Genomic DNA, 14,495 nt, shown 5'->3' on the forward strand with positions numbered 1-14,495 from the left:
CAAACAAACAAACAAACAATACACCCTTCTATTGATTTCTTTAACTGCTTATTAGATTCTTTAACTCTGACTAAGGTGCTGTGATTGATGCAAAATGTAAAAACAAATCACGCTGTGTTAGTTATCTTTATTCTATATTTAAGAATATATAATGTCATTGCAAAATTTTCAACCTTTACTTGCTAATCAAAGACACATTACAAAGAAATATCTCTTTTTTTTTTTCTACTTTAATTTATATAGACTGTATGTGTTTGTTTGTCAGCAAGATTTCTCGGAAATGGCTGAATATATTTAGACGAACGATGGTATACATTTGGACCATGACACAATTTAGAAGTGATTAGTTTTTGGAGGGTCAGGGTCACAGCAAGATCACGAAAAAAAATCCCTACATGTTAACATGGGAACCGATTTTCCACACTATTTTTGCCCTATAACTCAGTCAAAAATATTCGAATTTTGATGAAACTTGGCGGATATATATATATAAAATATTATTCCTTTTGTCCTGCCAAAAATGGTTCGTGTTCGTTGATAACGACGACATACGGACACATTTTCGATTTTTTTGAGAGCCGAATATGATCAACGCTGCGTGATAGACGTATGCGCACTACTGAGCGCCCTCTAGTTTCGATTTTTTCTTCCATGTTCACTGGTTGCACTCAGTATTTGCTTATCTGAAACAGTCCACAGTTTGCGAAGAGTTTTATGATTGCAAGCTACGATGACTCCAGGTGGTCATTTTTATTTTATTTTTAAGTTTCTGTGTCTTATAAATAGCAAATAATAATATCAAAAGGGGCGATCCAATTTCGTCCAATGAAAATATGAAAAGTCATTTACATTTTTTTTTGCATTGAAGACCGTATCTCTATAGAATGCACTCACTATTGTCTGTAGGAGTCTAACCCTGACAATCATTGAAGAATGTATGTTATCTAGCGATTGTGTTCAATGTTCTTCTCTGCTTCTTACCATTGGGTTTACTGCGGGGTTTTCTTGAGACCAGGTTTCATGGAAGAACAGCCATGTCAATGTTTTATTCTACTTCTCTTCTGCAGCTTTACATAGGTCTAATGCTCCCAAGCGCTTATTTAAGTAGATCGATAGCAAATATCATTAAATCTGCGCTGTGGGTGCTTAACAGGTGGGCAAATTGAACTGCTGCAATTTCAATTCTTTTTTTGTGATATTTCTCATGAAAACAGTAGTTATTTAGAAGTGTCACTGGATGCTTGAGAAGGTTTGGCTTGTGAGTCTTTGTAGATTTCAAATACTTGCATGTTAAGTTCTTAACAGTGCCAGGAGATATGCCCAGCTTCAATGAAATGCCATTTTGGATCAGAACATTTTCTTTCGCAACCACAGACTTCATTTTGTGGTTGAGAGAGTTGGTTTTGATTGACTTGGTCTGTAGTTTCAAAGCTCTTTTTTGTTCTAAATTGTCTCTCTTTCTAGTTCTCCCGTTTTCATGGAGAACACTCCCTTTTCTGAAATGCCAAGTTTTGTGGCTCTACATGAACATGAATCTTTGGATAAAGTGGTCATATATCCTTCGAAACATTGATGAAGTTCTAGAGGCATCTTACAAACCCGTGGTTTGCATTTAAATTCGAGAAAGATGCCTGTATAATGAGACCATAGTTCTGTAGCCATCCCGACAATCGCAGTGAAGCGGTAGCTGACTTATACGTGTTTCCGTTGAGTGAAAATAATTCTCTGTAACTCTTTTTTTTCCTATAAACGTTTCTCTGGTTTCAATGAATGATATTCAATGCAGTATCACAATAAATATTTATTTAGTCGTTTACACTTCTGATATATATTTTCAATGTTAGTTTTATGGTCATTTCTTTGTAATTTGTTTCTTTTAAGAAATGCAGTGCGCAATGTAAACAACTGGAAAGTTACAGAAGAATATTGTTTTACATGTTTCATAAAATATATATGTACTATAAATTAATAAGATTTCAGCAATCTGTGTTTGAAGAACAGATTAAATAATTGTAAATAGATTAAATGGCTTCCTTCTTCACTGTCATTAAAAATCTAATTGTACATGGAGTAAAATTAATATTAAATTGAAATACTTTACCATTGAGTGGTTCAGTTATCTAACAATCTTTCCTCTGTTATCTCGAACGTGTGAATGATCCAGGCAATCCTGAGTGAATGTCATTTGAAAGTAAAGATAGATTCAGGCAATCATGTGAGAATGTCATTTGAAAGTTGGTTTGGTTTGTTATGAATTTCGCGCAAAGCTACACGAGGACTATCTGCGCTAGCCGTCCCTAATTTAGCAGTGTAAGACCGCCAACTCTTGGGTTACTCTTTTACCAACAAATAGTGGGATTGACCGTAACATTATAACCTCCCCACGGCTGAAAGGGCGAGCATGTTTGGTGGAACAGAGATTCGAAATCGCGACCCGCAGATTGCGAGTGGAGCGTCCTAACCGGGCCATTTAAAAGTAAAGAAAGATTCGGGCAATCCTGAGTGAAGGTCATTTTTCTAGATCATGATTAACGCATGTTTATCTTCTGTCTGTTTTGAACTTCCTTATAAACTTCCAGACATTTTTGCAAAAAAAACATAAGCAAATATTATGATCAGCTCAAAACAAAACTTAACAATATCCTATATATATATATATATCGGTTAGCTGACACTCGCCCTAATCAGTTTGTGGCTTAATCTAAAAATAAGTTTGAAAAAGATTACCATTAAAACCAAATATAAAACGTTTTTCTCAGTGTAACTCAAACACGAAGGACTTGTAATCCATATGAATGGTATGAAAATCTGATATAGATGTTACAACATGTTTTATACAGTGTAGTATATATATATATCTGTGTGCGTAGCAATCAGCTCTCAGTTTCGTGGTTGCTGTGACAAGTTTGCGCTTGCTGTTAATTATTTATATATAGATACAGATGTATAAAAAAACGAGTTTCTTATTACTAGAACATATTGCTATTTGATTAGACACGCACATGCAATGAACTTAATGCATAAACCAGGAAAGACTAAAACACATGCAGAGCGATTTACAGATTGATTCTCTATGTCGTTTCTTAGAATGTGTAAATAACATACCACAAGGACGGAAGCTAATATAAAAAAAAGCTCGTTATGCAAAATGCAAACGATATGATTCCTTCCACACAGCTATTTTTTTCTGCTAAGAATATATAAATTTCGTAAATCAATGGTTTCAACATAATATTTTAACAGCTATGCGTTTTATAAATCATAAATGCAGTAAATACTTATATTTTTAAGTTTTTATTTTGCTACATCTCTCCAAGAAATTCCAAAATACTGGATATGTATATAGGTTATATCGAGACACGACAACAACTCTGTTTAATGTTTACATTTTGTAAACAGAAATAAGTACGTTTTGCGTATGCTGTATTGAAAATCAGACAAAAAAAATGCTTTATAACATTATCTGTTTTGCTAATATTAAATCTTCAATAAACACGGACATTAAAAATAAAAATGCATGCATTTACCACACGATATTTTAAAAGATCTGTTTATTTGAGACACTATCTAGCTCTAACATATCACAGCGACGCCACCTACACAAAATTTCTAATTTAGCGTGGAAGTAAGAATTATACTTGTAGGAGGGGTGGTTGTCATAATTGAAGATGACAGTATTTTTCAATTCATCAATATGCCACTTTTCGTAAAATCCGCGACTTCTAAAATCATGATAAATTTCTAAAACATTGACTTCATTCAAGGGACAATAACAACTTTTGTGTTTTGTATGATGGGCCAATAGTAGTTTCAAAAAATGGCAGTCTTACATAGTTCTCTAATAAAGGACTCCGCAGAATGGTAAATACCATGTCCAGAAGCTTCTATCGTATCATTCGACCATTTATTGCTTTTTAAATCCAAACAGCAACGTCATGTGGTTGCATCCGGGTACAAATGTTTTCAACATTATTTCAGAATATGTGTTGAGTAATTGTTGCATCATTTTTCTCTTGCTCCTCAGCAAAACATGGACCAAGGATTGACTCAGTGTATAATCAATGGATACAGTCATCATTGATTTGTCATGTGGCCGCTGCTTGTACATGAAGCAGCTTCGTCTTTGGATTGAATTCTTGATACTTGTCTGTAGAGTTATATGTGTGCCATCCACATTCTTGTTCTCTTCTGCTAAAAGATACATACAAGAAAACGAGCATGGTTAAATAGGATTTCGTGAAGGCTCAAATATTCAAATTCAAGACACAGAGGAACAAAGTCGCCCACAAAAACAGAATATGCCTAATTATTGTTCTCATTACAGCAAAACTATTTTCTAACCCACAAATTCTGTTGAATAAACAATTCAGAGTTCCATGAGGAGAACTGTTGGATAGATTCGCACAGATCTTACATGGGTATTCTTCAAACATGGAATCTTGGAAGACTGATTATCAACTTAACTTTAGTACATCCAGTTATTTAAAGTATTCACCATCAATGGGCTCGCGAGACCCATCAAATTCTATTCCATTTGATCTTTCTGCTGTTGCATATATGTTTTCCTAACGATCAATCACAATCTACAACCTTCACCTCGCACGAACTGCTTCCTGTCCAGCTGACTTTTGCAGCACCGGTTTTTAGTGAGAATGTCATTACCCCATATAACAAATACATGGGTTTTTTCGTCAAATTATACGACTATCCGTAGTGGGGATGTCAACACCATAATAACAAATACATGGGTTTTTTCGTCAAATTGTACGACTATCCGTAGTGGGGATGTCAATACCACACATAACAAATACATGGGTTTTTTTCGTCAAATTATACGACTATCCGTTGAGTACGTTTTTTGAGCACATAATACATTTGGCATGACCTAATGTTCAATTTTAAACGCTTAGTATAAGTTAGTTTGCTCGATAAAGCTGTAGAAGAAGTACAGTGTGAATTACTTCTGTTAGTTTCACTGCTATCTGAAGGAGGATCATTAGGTGTACAAGTGAGATCACCTTCGATAGGAGTTTTATTCTCTCTATATAAAGGCATCTTCTTGCTTTACCTTTAGGTGATCCTGATTTGCACATTCTCCCCTTAGATCTATACTTAACAGAGAGTATATAAAATATTTGTATTCCATCAGCATGACGGAATGATCTCACACTAACATTACTTCATTTGTACTCAGAGTCTCATAAGCCACTTACTAAGCAAAGTGGTAAAACGCTAATGGTTTCATAACTACAAATGTGTCTTAATTTCTTTGGATAATGCAATTTCTAATATGTATCCGTGCAATTGGCTTTACTGAGAAAACCATGATTCAATTTCTTTGGCTGGTTCAAAGGTTGTCCCTAAGATTAGTGTTGATTTGTTCACTCGTTGTCTGTGACCTGTTGTACACTTGTATCTCAAAATAAAAGATTTAAACATTTCGAAATATGACAAATGGTTAATCTTCATACTTCAGCATAAGCAAAAGTTTAGTGAAAAGATAGTTAGCGCCATCTCTAAAAGATATTATAGTTTAATATTTATTATCTCTCGTAACGATAAACATACTAAAGACTAAATATTTTTTTAAAATGGCGCTCATATTTAATAAATGGATACAAAATGAGTGAACATAGGATTCAATACACGAATAAAATATAAATATGTGGTACCAGACTAGTTCATTTCTAATGGTAGACTCTACGGTTATTCCAATATAGGTAAAACAACTTTCAAAATATATATTTAAGTTTTTGGCTGTCACTTGCAGGCTAAGCTTCTATCTTAAAGTTCTTTATATAAGCATGTATTTTACCACGATACAATTTAGAACCTCACCATAATTAATTGTAAATTATATAGTTTATATGATACTATAATGCCAACACAACTAGAAATTATTGTCATTTTTTTTCTAAAACATTGGGTGTGGGGAATGACTGTGAAATATATTTATTAGAATTTGTATGAACTTTGAGATATTTGGGAGTTAAGCAACGTCTTTGAAAATATTAACTGACCATTGTTTTAGCTAAAAGTTAAACTGTTTTTTATTTTTTATTTTAACTATAGGATGAGTTTGTTCAGTTCAAAAATGTTTCTGCATTATCTAATAACATACGCTTCTCAGTAATGTTGATGCTGTTGGCAACTGGTTGTAGAATTTTATATACCTATGAAGAGTTTTCAGTTTACCAAATGTGTTTTGTTCATCAGTCATTCTTCCGACATTGATCTTGAGAATGACATCTGGCAGCTATCAAAAGAAAGACTGTTGAAAATACCTATTTACTCAAACAAACGTGGCTATTTACTCACACGCAATCATACTTTTTTGACAGAATATATTAAAGCTCCTTCTGCCAGTCCACATGTCAACCGTTGAGGTCATGAACTTACAACTCTAAAATCAAGGCTTGATCCGTCAACCAACTATATTAAGTAATCATTGGTAATATTACCAAAAGAAAAAAAAAAGGCGCACCTGTCTTTTATGAGCTGCTGTAGTTTTAGCTGACACATAGTGTAAAGTACTAAAACACATCACAGAAAATAACACGCTTATGCGCATGAACCGGTTGTTGCCAGGTGTTGTTTTGCGATTCTCTAGTGCAAATTGGCAATTGTGAGAAGTTGAGCTCACTCAATTAGCTGTGTTATATGCTTCCTTGTTACTGATAGGATAGGAAATATCTGCATAGCTCTGTCTTAAAAAGTCGTTAATGTTAACCAATAAACAAACATACACACGAAATTAACTTGGAAAATGGACGAGGAACGTTTAGTATATTATAATACAGGTAATTTCTCACCAACAACCAAAACGAGCAAGAAATAGAAAGCAAGTTCCAAAAATGATCGAAAACAAAGAAGAAGTTGGAAAATAACAATAAAGAAATATTCTTTCGGAAAACGCTAAGGAACATACAACAACCTCTAACCTACATGAATAAAACAATAGATGAAATAAAAATTTAAGGAATATGACAAACTAAATTAAGTGAAAACTTCAGTTCACCCTCAACGATTAGTTCGTTGTTTTTAAATGATTTGATAAAGAATGTTTTGTACCACATAAAACACGTGGTACGTAAGTCTCATCAGAATGGAAGGTTAGTAAACATATATCGTTTTTGTGATCTAATGCTTACAGGTTTTTCTTCATAACGAGAAATATTCCGTATTCCAACTTTGCGTTGCATTTAATATTAAATTAAATTTCTAGGAAAACGGTTTAGTTTTATTATTTACGTTTATAACAAAAAATAAAAAATAGCACTTGTGTTTTCAATCTGAACGGTTCCTCAGAGACCTCTAGTATTCAGATATAACTCTCCCTACTTTTGAGCTGTTGACCAGAAAGAAAGCAGACAGACAACAGCGACTGTCAGTAGGGCTTTATTTGACTTTTGAACCGATTAACAAGATTAACTTTCACTCTTATTACGCACTCAGAGATGAAAGTGCGGAGTAAGTTCAGCGATATCGTGGCGAGAAACATTAGTACATAAGTCCTCTGTTTGAGTGATAAATTATATTTAGGGCCCGGCATGGCCAGGTGATTAAAGCACTCGACTCGCAATCTGAGGGTCGCGGGTTCGAATCCCCGTCACACCAAACATGCTCGCCCTTTCAGCCGTGGGGACGTTATAATGTGACGGTCAATCCCACTACTCGTTGGTAAAAGAGTAGCCCAAGAGTTGGCGGTGGGTGGTGATGACTAGCTGCATTCCCTCTAGTCTTACACTGCTAAATTAGGGACGGATAGCGCAGATAGCCCTCGTGTAGCTTTGCGCGAAATTCAAAAACAAACAATCAAAACAATTATCGGTTTTTAAGTAAGAAGTTTTCGTATCATGTAAGTCCTCTGTTTGAATGACAAATTGTTTTTAAGTAAGAAGTTTTCGTATCATGTAAGTCCTCTGTTTGAATGACAAATTGTTTTTAAGTAAGAAGTTTTCGTATCATGTAAGTCCTCTGTTTGAGTGACAAATTGTTTTTAAGTAAGAAGTTTTCGTATCATGTCAAGTCCTCTGTTTGAATGACAAACTTGTTTTTAAGTAAGAAGTTTTCGTATTATGTAAGTTCTCTGTTCGAGTTGGTTCTAAAATTCGTCGTTCTTGTTGACTGTTGAATAAGTATAGTCGTTCTTTATAAGAACAGTATATAGTTGGATATTTCAGTGACTTATTTTACATATGAACCTAATAGAACGGTATTTTTGTAGCATGATATAACAAACCTATTGTAAATGTTTTCAACCACATTATTTTGATAGCTCTTAACACGTGTTTACCTTTTAGTATTTACGACATCATATCTGTTCGTGTGTATGTGTTTTTGGCCTTAGAATCTACTAACATTAGTTCTCTACATCCCCGAAGAAATGTAGATGCCTTAGCTATTCATGTAATGCATTCTCTATAGGATGATTTCCAGATTTTCCACTGCTTTTATTATATTATCATTCCAGAAACATCGGAGCAGTGAATGTTGGATAAGCCCCAAGATTTATTCAAAATAAGTTTTGAATACAGAATGCTTTTAAAGTGTGCACTGCAGATACATATATCATGGTGAATACGTTATGTAGCTGAGACAAGTAAGCCTAAAATATATCGTACCCGATCATTGAGCAGTATTAAATAATTAATAAATACGACGCCACAAAATAAAGGATTCCAACATGAAATCATATACAAGCTGTTTTAGTGGCTTTTAAGTCATACAGAAAAAAAAATCGTAAAATTATAACAAGTTTGCCGAAACCAAAACCCGCAGAAGAAATGAAAACTGTTGCTGCGATGAACAGGTTAAAATATGTTGTTTTACAGGTCTGTGTTAAAGATATTCGTTACTGACTAAAATTGTGAGCATGGTCGTGGAAGGGGGGTGTCATAATATGACGGTTAATTCCATTATTCGTTGGTAAAGGGCAGTCCAAGAGTTGTCGGGGTAAATAGTGTTGATTAGTTGCCTTTCCTCTGTTCTATCACCTCAAAATTAGGGACGGCTAAAGCAGATAGCACTCGAGTAGCTTTTGCGAAAATCCAGTGAAACAGACACCACAACACGACGTTCTGGCAATAATGTTTGATTCGATACAATTTTAAACGGAACACCACTATGAATAAATGAATTATTATGTTGCGATGAAAATTAGATTGAAACGTTTGTGATTCCGGGATTAACAATAAGTTATGAAATTAAGGTTATATATTTCTTGTTTTTTTTATTAATTAATGCATTACAGTTGGGTCGAAAAAGCAGTTATGCCTTGTGGTTCATGTTTTTAAATTTCAAATATTTAATAACTGTATGTTTTTCATTTTACCATTTCCAGGAATTTACTCTGAAATTCTAGTATTTACCAAGTAATTACATTGTAATGTCCGTAACGCAACTACCTGGGAGTAAAATGTATTTTCCATTCAAAATTCTAAAGGTTGTACATGAAATTACGTGCATTTATTAACATTTAACAATTTACTTCTTACATTGTAATGTCCGTAACGCAAATACCTGGGAGTAAAATGTATTTTCCATTCAAAATTCTAAAGGTTGTACATGAAATTACGTGCATTTATTTACATTTAACAATTTACTTCTAGAATAAACAAAAACGCAGCAGAACCGACAAGGTAAATAATAACAAGGTGTATAAGATGTCTTGTTTCTTTAGACATACTGAGAAGTACACCCATTATAGCGGTAGAGATACACCATCTACTAGATTTAAGTTTTTTTCACATACCTCATATACTGATTAAATTATACCTAAACCTTACATTAGATTGAAGCTTTAAGAGTGTATATGAGTGCTCAAGCTTTTAACGTCTTATTTTACCGTGTAGGTCCTACTTACATATTTGGTACAGTTTGCAGACCTAAGCTTTGTTAGCAATTGATTTATTATTGCAGCATCTGTTCTTATGTTCTACACAACTAGGCATTAAGCGATTTAACAGTGGTACTGATCTTACCAATAACTTAGTCCCTGTCTCAGACTTGATGCCTTGCAAGTGTAATGCAACTAAGCTCTTTGTTAGCACTGTCCTTGTACACACAATTAAACTCACAGTAGCTCTAATTATAATTAAAGCTAAACACTAAATATGTAATTGAAACATAGTAACACTGAAATTATGTCTATAAAACACAAAACACGAACTAACTCTGTACTTGAAATTTTAAAATGACGATATGTACTAAAGCTGCTAAATAGTTGGTAACCCTGTAGAGTGCCTAATCCAAACACATGACACATGTACTTTAGCATAAAATACTTGCCCTCTGCTGCGGGATGAAAATTCACAGAGGTGTCAAAGTACTGATCAATCTCTCCCATTATTCCCAGTTATTCCAAGTGGATCAGTTCCCCAAAACAATCCCACATTATGACACCCTCCCGTCGTGCCTGAGCATGTATGCCACGTTTCGTCCCGTTAGCTTTTGAGTGGGGATATGAATACAGTTCTAAACATGGCACCCCCATGGGGCCAGGAATACAAAATCCTATGCCAAATTCGTATTCATCATCCCTGAAAACCCACTCATAGATCCTCATCATACTTGGGTGAACTTCTGGGGGGATTTCAGGGACTCTTACTAGACGTCTACACCATATAGATAAGGACAATCCAGATCACTCCAGGGGCATTTCAGCGGCTCTTACTAGAGATCTACACCACATAGATAAGGACAATCCGGGTCACTCCGAGTCCGCCTGCCAAGTTTAGTTTTTCTAGCTTTAAATTTGTGGGAGGAGTTTGCGGGCAAAGAAATTCACAAAAGCATAACGTGAATTAATATAGAATAAAGTAGATGATAATAGTGTAAAAAAATCTATATCAAAATATGTGGTAAATTATTAGATATTATTATAAAAAGCTAAGACCTTGTACACCATTATACAAATTATATTTCATTTTTCTTTTTTCTTTTTCTCTGATCTACGTTTCCTCTCTTTTTACTATTATTCCCCCTTTTCATTTTTTCAGTATACACTATTCGATTTAATTCGTCGTTTTTTGAGTCTTTAACCTTCTTTAGTAAGCTTAACGAATATTAAACGTCGCTGGCCATTGTACGAATATTACAACCTACAACGCTAGAAACCGGGTTTCGATACCCGTGGTGGGCAGGGCACAGATAGTCCATTGTGTAACTTTGTGCTTAACTTCCAACAAACAAATAACCAAATATAACCTACAAAATTTGTTAGAAAATATTAGTCTACAAATTTTTCATTTGACTTTGTAGATTCCATAAGGAATTCCAATCAATTTTCTTTTATTAAAGGATGGTACTTTAAATGAAACATCATGACATATACTAAATCCACATAGTTTGGTTTGGTTTGTTTAGAATTTCGCGCAAAGCTACACGAGGGCTATCTGCGCTAGCCGTCCCTAATTTAACAGTGTAAGACTAGAGGGAAGGCAGCTAGTCATCACAACTCACCGCCAACTCTTGGGCTACACTTTTACCAACGAATAGTGGGATTAACCGTTACATTATAACGTCTCCACAGCTGAAAAGGCGAGCATGTTTGGTGGGATGAGGATTCGAACCCGCGATTCTCAGATTGCAAGTCGAGTGCCCTAACCATCTGGCCATGCCGGGCCTCTTTGCAAAGTACCTAACGTAAACACAATGCACAATGTATTTATACATATAACTTAAAAGTTGGTGATAGTACAGCTAAATGTGTATCTAATCTTGTGGTAAACTGGTACATATTAACAAAGCTAAAAAACATGCAAAAACGTATAGACCATTATTATTTAATTTCTTTTTTTTTCCTTTCACTCTTCTTTCCTCCCCTATTTTATGCCTTTATTTTCTTCTTTCCTTGTCATTTCTCCTTTTTATTCACTTTCCCTCTATTCTCTTTTTCTTTCTTTTTTCAAGTTATACGTATCTTTCGTTTTCATTAGCTATCCCAACTTTCTTGTCAGTATGGTTCCCCATTGTTGTTTAGTCTTTATTATAGAATAAGTATAGGCCTAGTGAATTTAATAGGAGCCTAAAGAACATTAACCCTCGTTGGCTGTTACAGGAAATTTACCAAACATTATCTTTCATTCCAGATTGTAGACTGCTATAAAGAATTCTAGTTAATCTCCGTTCATCCTTTTCTTTAAAATAAAAGAAAATATATTATACTTTAATACAAACAGGTGGAGATTAAGGAATGCTACTTAAAAGATGGGATTTGGCATGGCCATGCTGGTTAGGGCGTTCTATTTGCAATTTGAGGGTCGCGAGTTCGAATCCTGTCCTCGAACATGCTCGCCATAGCTTGGTGCCGACTTGGCCAGCAACCCGGGTGTAAAAACACTTGGCTTACACAAATACCGGCCGAGTATAAACTAGTTAGGATTAAGGTCGTTACGAAAAAACAACAACAACAAAAACTCATTGCATGGAATTAAACAAAAAATTGTGATATAAGCCCAGGTTGTTAAATGCTCTCGAAATCGAAATTTAAAAATGCCCCTTGTCAGAGAAATTCACCAATGGATATGCTCCAAATTGAGAAGTGTTTTCTGAAGTTTTAAACGAATTCTGTTTTAAACGGAACCTGTTTTTAGTCATTATTTTCTCACGTTGGGAGTGCTTATCAGCATTTAGAAAGAGGCGTGATTCTTTGTAATGCACCGAAACATTTCTCAGAAATATGAGCAAACTGAAACGTTTTTGGTCTCATTTTCTCTGTATCGGCATTTCACTGTAAGTAGTATGTATTTCTGTATACATTAATTAACGTACAACCGATACTATGGGGCTACATGAGAACACAGTATAGCTATAAACAGTACTTAAAAAATACGGCCTAGGTAGTGTTCCAAGATTGCCAGAGCACAAGATTCGAAGTGCACGTGTCTTTTAATTCAGTATATTTATGTAACTCTAAGAACGTACACTTGGCAACCTGAAATTTTTGGTGAAACGTACAAACCACGTGTAAATAACCCCCAGTTATGTAAATAAAAAATTGATGCAACAGGTAACAAAAATCAAATGTTTCAATAACCCATCTAAAACAATATATATTTCATAGATAGCTTATAGCTAAACAAAGAACAGTAGTAATAACACTTCCACTTCTAGTTAGCATCCTGAAAATTTTTGTTGATTTAATTTTCATTAACGCTAAACATGAAAAATTCATTCGTAAGGAAACCTCATCCTTTTCAAAGATGCTAGGATGTAGAACGAATTGGGGACGTTGAAGCCTTTGCATGTTTTGAAAATACATATTTTTTTTATTCTAATGAATTGACTCTATAAAACCTGATAGTAGTCTAACATTAAAATATTATCTTAAATGCTATAAGACCACGAAGCATCTTATGAGGGAAAATGACTCTAAATATCAGCAACGTATTATTGATAGAAACTATACGAACTGGATGTGCATGAACCCTAAGTACCATAGCAACACAAAGGTAACAAATCTTGATAGAAACCATACGAACTGGATGTGCATGAACCCTAAGTACCATAGCAACACAAAGGTAACAAATCTTGATAGAAACCATACGAACTGGATGTGGATGAACCTGAAGTACCATAGCAACACAAAGGAACGAATCTTGATAGAAACCATACGAACTGGATGTGGATGACACCTATGTACCATAGCAACACAAAGGTAACAAATCTTGATAGAAACCATACGAACCGGATGTGGGTGAAACCTATGTACCATAGCGACACAAAGGTAAGAAATACTTTATTTTAGCCTACCCTCGCATTGTGATATATCCTAGTAACAGGACGTTGGGAAGTACCCTAAAGATGAGGTTCATTAAATTTTATTGTAGTTTATTCTCAGAGTGCCTTAATATTACGACCTGTTTTCAAGCAATACAAGAGACTATATCTTCGTAGAAACTCATTAAAGAGATTTGCGATAATCACTTCTAGTAAGTCACATATTATGCTAGCATTCCCTAGCTGTCATGATGAAATGAAACACAAATACGCTTAAGTCAATACACTATTGATATAACTGTAGACGCTATCTTTACTTGCTAATCCTTTCAAATTTATGCTTAATGAAAGGTTATATTATGACTTTAAAAATTGTTTCCCTTATATGTAATTGTAAGAAACGCAAAACGCCCATAAAAACCGCAAAACGCAAAATTAAACATTTGTATGTATCTCTCAAGGATCCTATGAATCTGCATACCAAATTTGGTGAAGATCCATCTAAAGGGAGCGAAGTAGGGGTAAAAACGCAAAAATGTCCATAAAAACCGCAAAACACAAAATTCAAAGCCGCAAGTTTGCACGTACCTCCGCATGGATTGAACGAATCTTCATGGCAAATTTGGTGAAAATCCATCAATAGGGGGCGAAGTAGTGGTAAAAACCGCAAAACGCAAAATGCAAAACTGAAAATTTTCATGTATTCTTCCATTTATTCAATGAACCTCCATACCAAATTTGGTGACCACCCATCCACAGGGGGCGAAGTAGTG

The 14,495-nt window shown here is 34.6% G+C and overlaps 1 pseudogene; it reads left to right on the forward strand.

Annotated features, from left to right (window-relative positions):
• LOC106477157 overlaps positions 1 to 14,495 on the forward strand; it is a 117,050-nt pseudogene that overhangs the window by 33,286 nt on the left and 69,269 nt on the right.

This window comes from Limulus polyphemus, unplaced genomic scaffold (genome assembly GCF_000517525.1).
Source record: "Limulus polyphemus unplaced genomic scaffold, Limulus_polyphemus-2.1.2 Scaffold163, whole genome shotgun sequence".
In the NCBI taxonomy this organism is placed as follows: domain Eukaryota; kingdom Metazoa; phylum Arthropoda; class Merostomata; order Xiphosura; family Limulidae; genus Limulus; species Limulus polyphemus.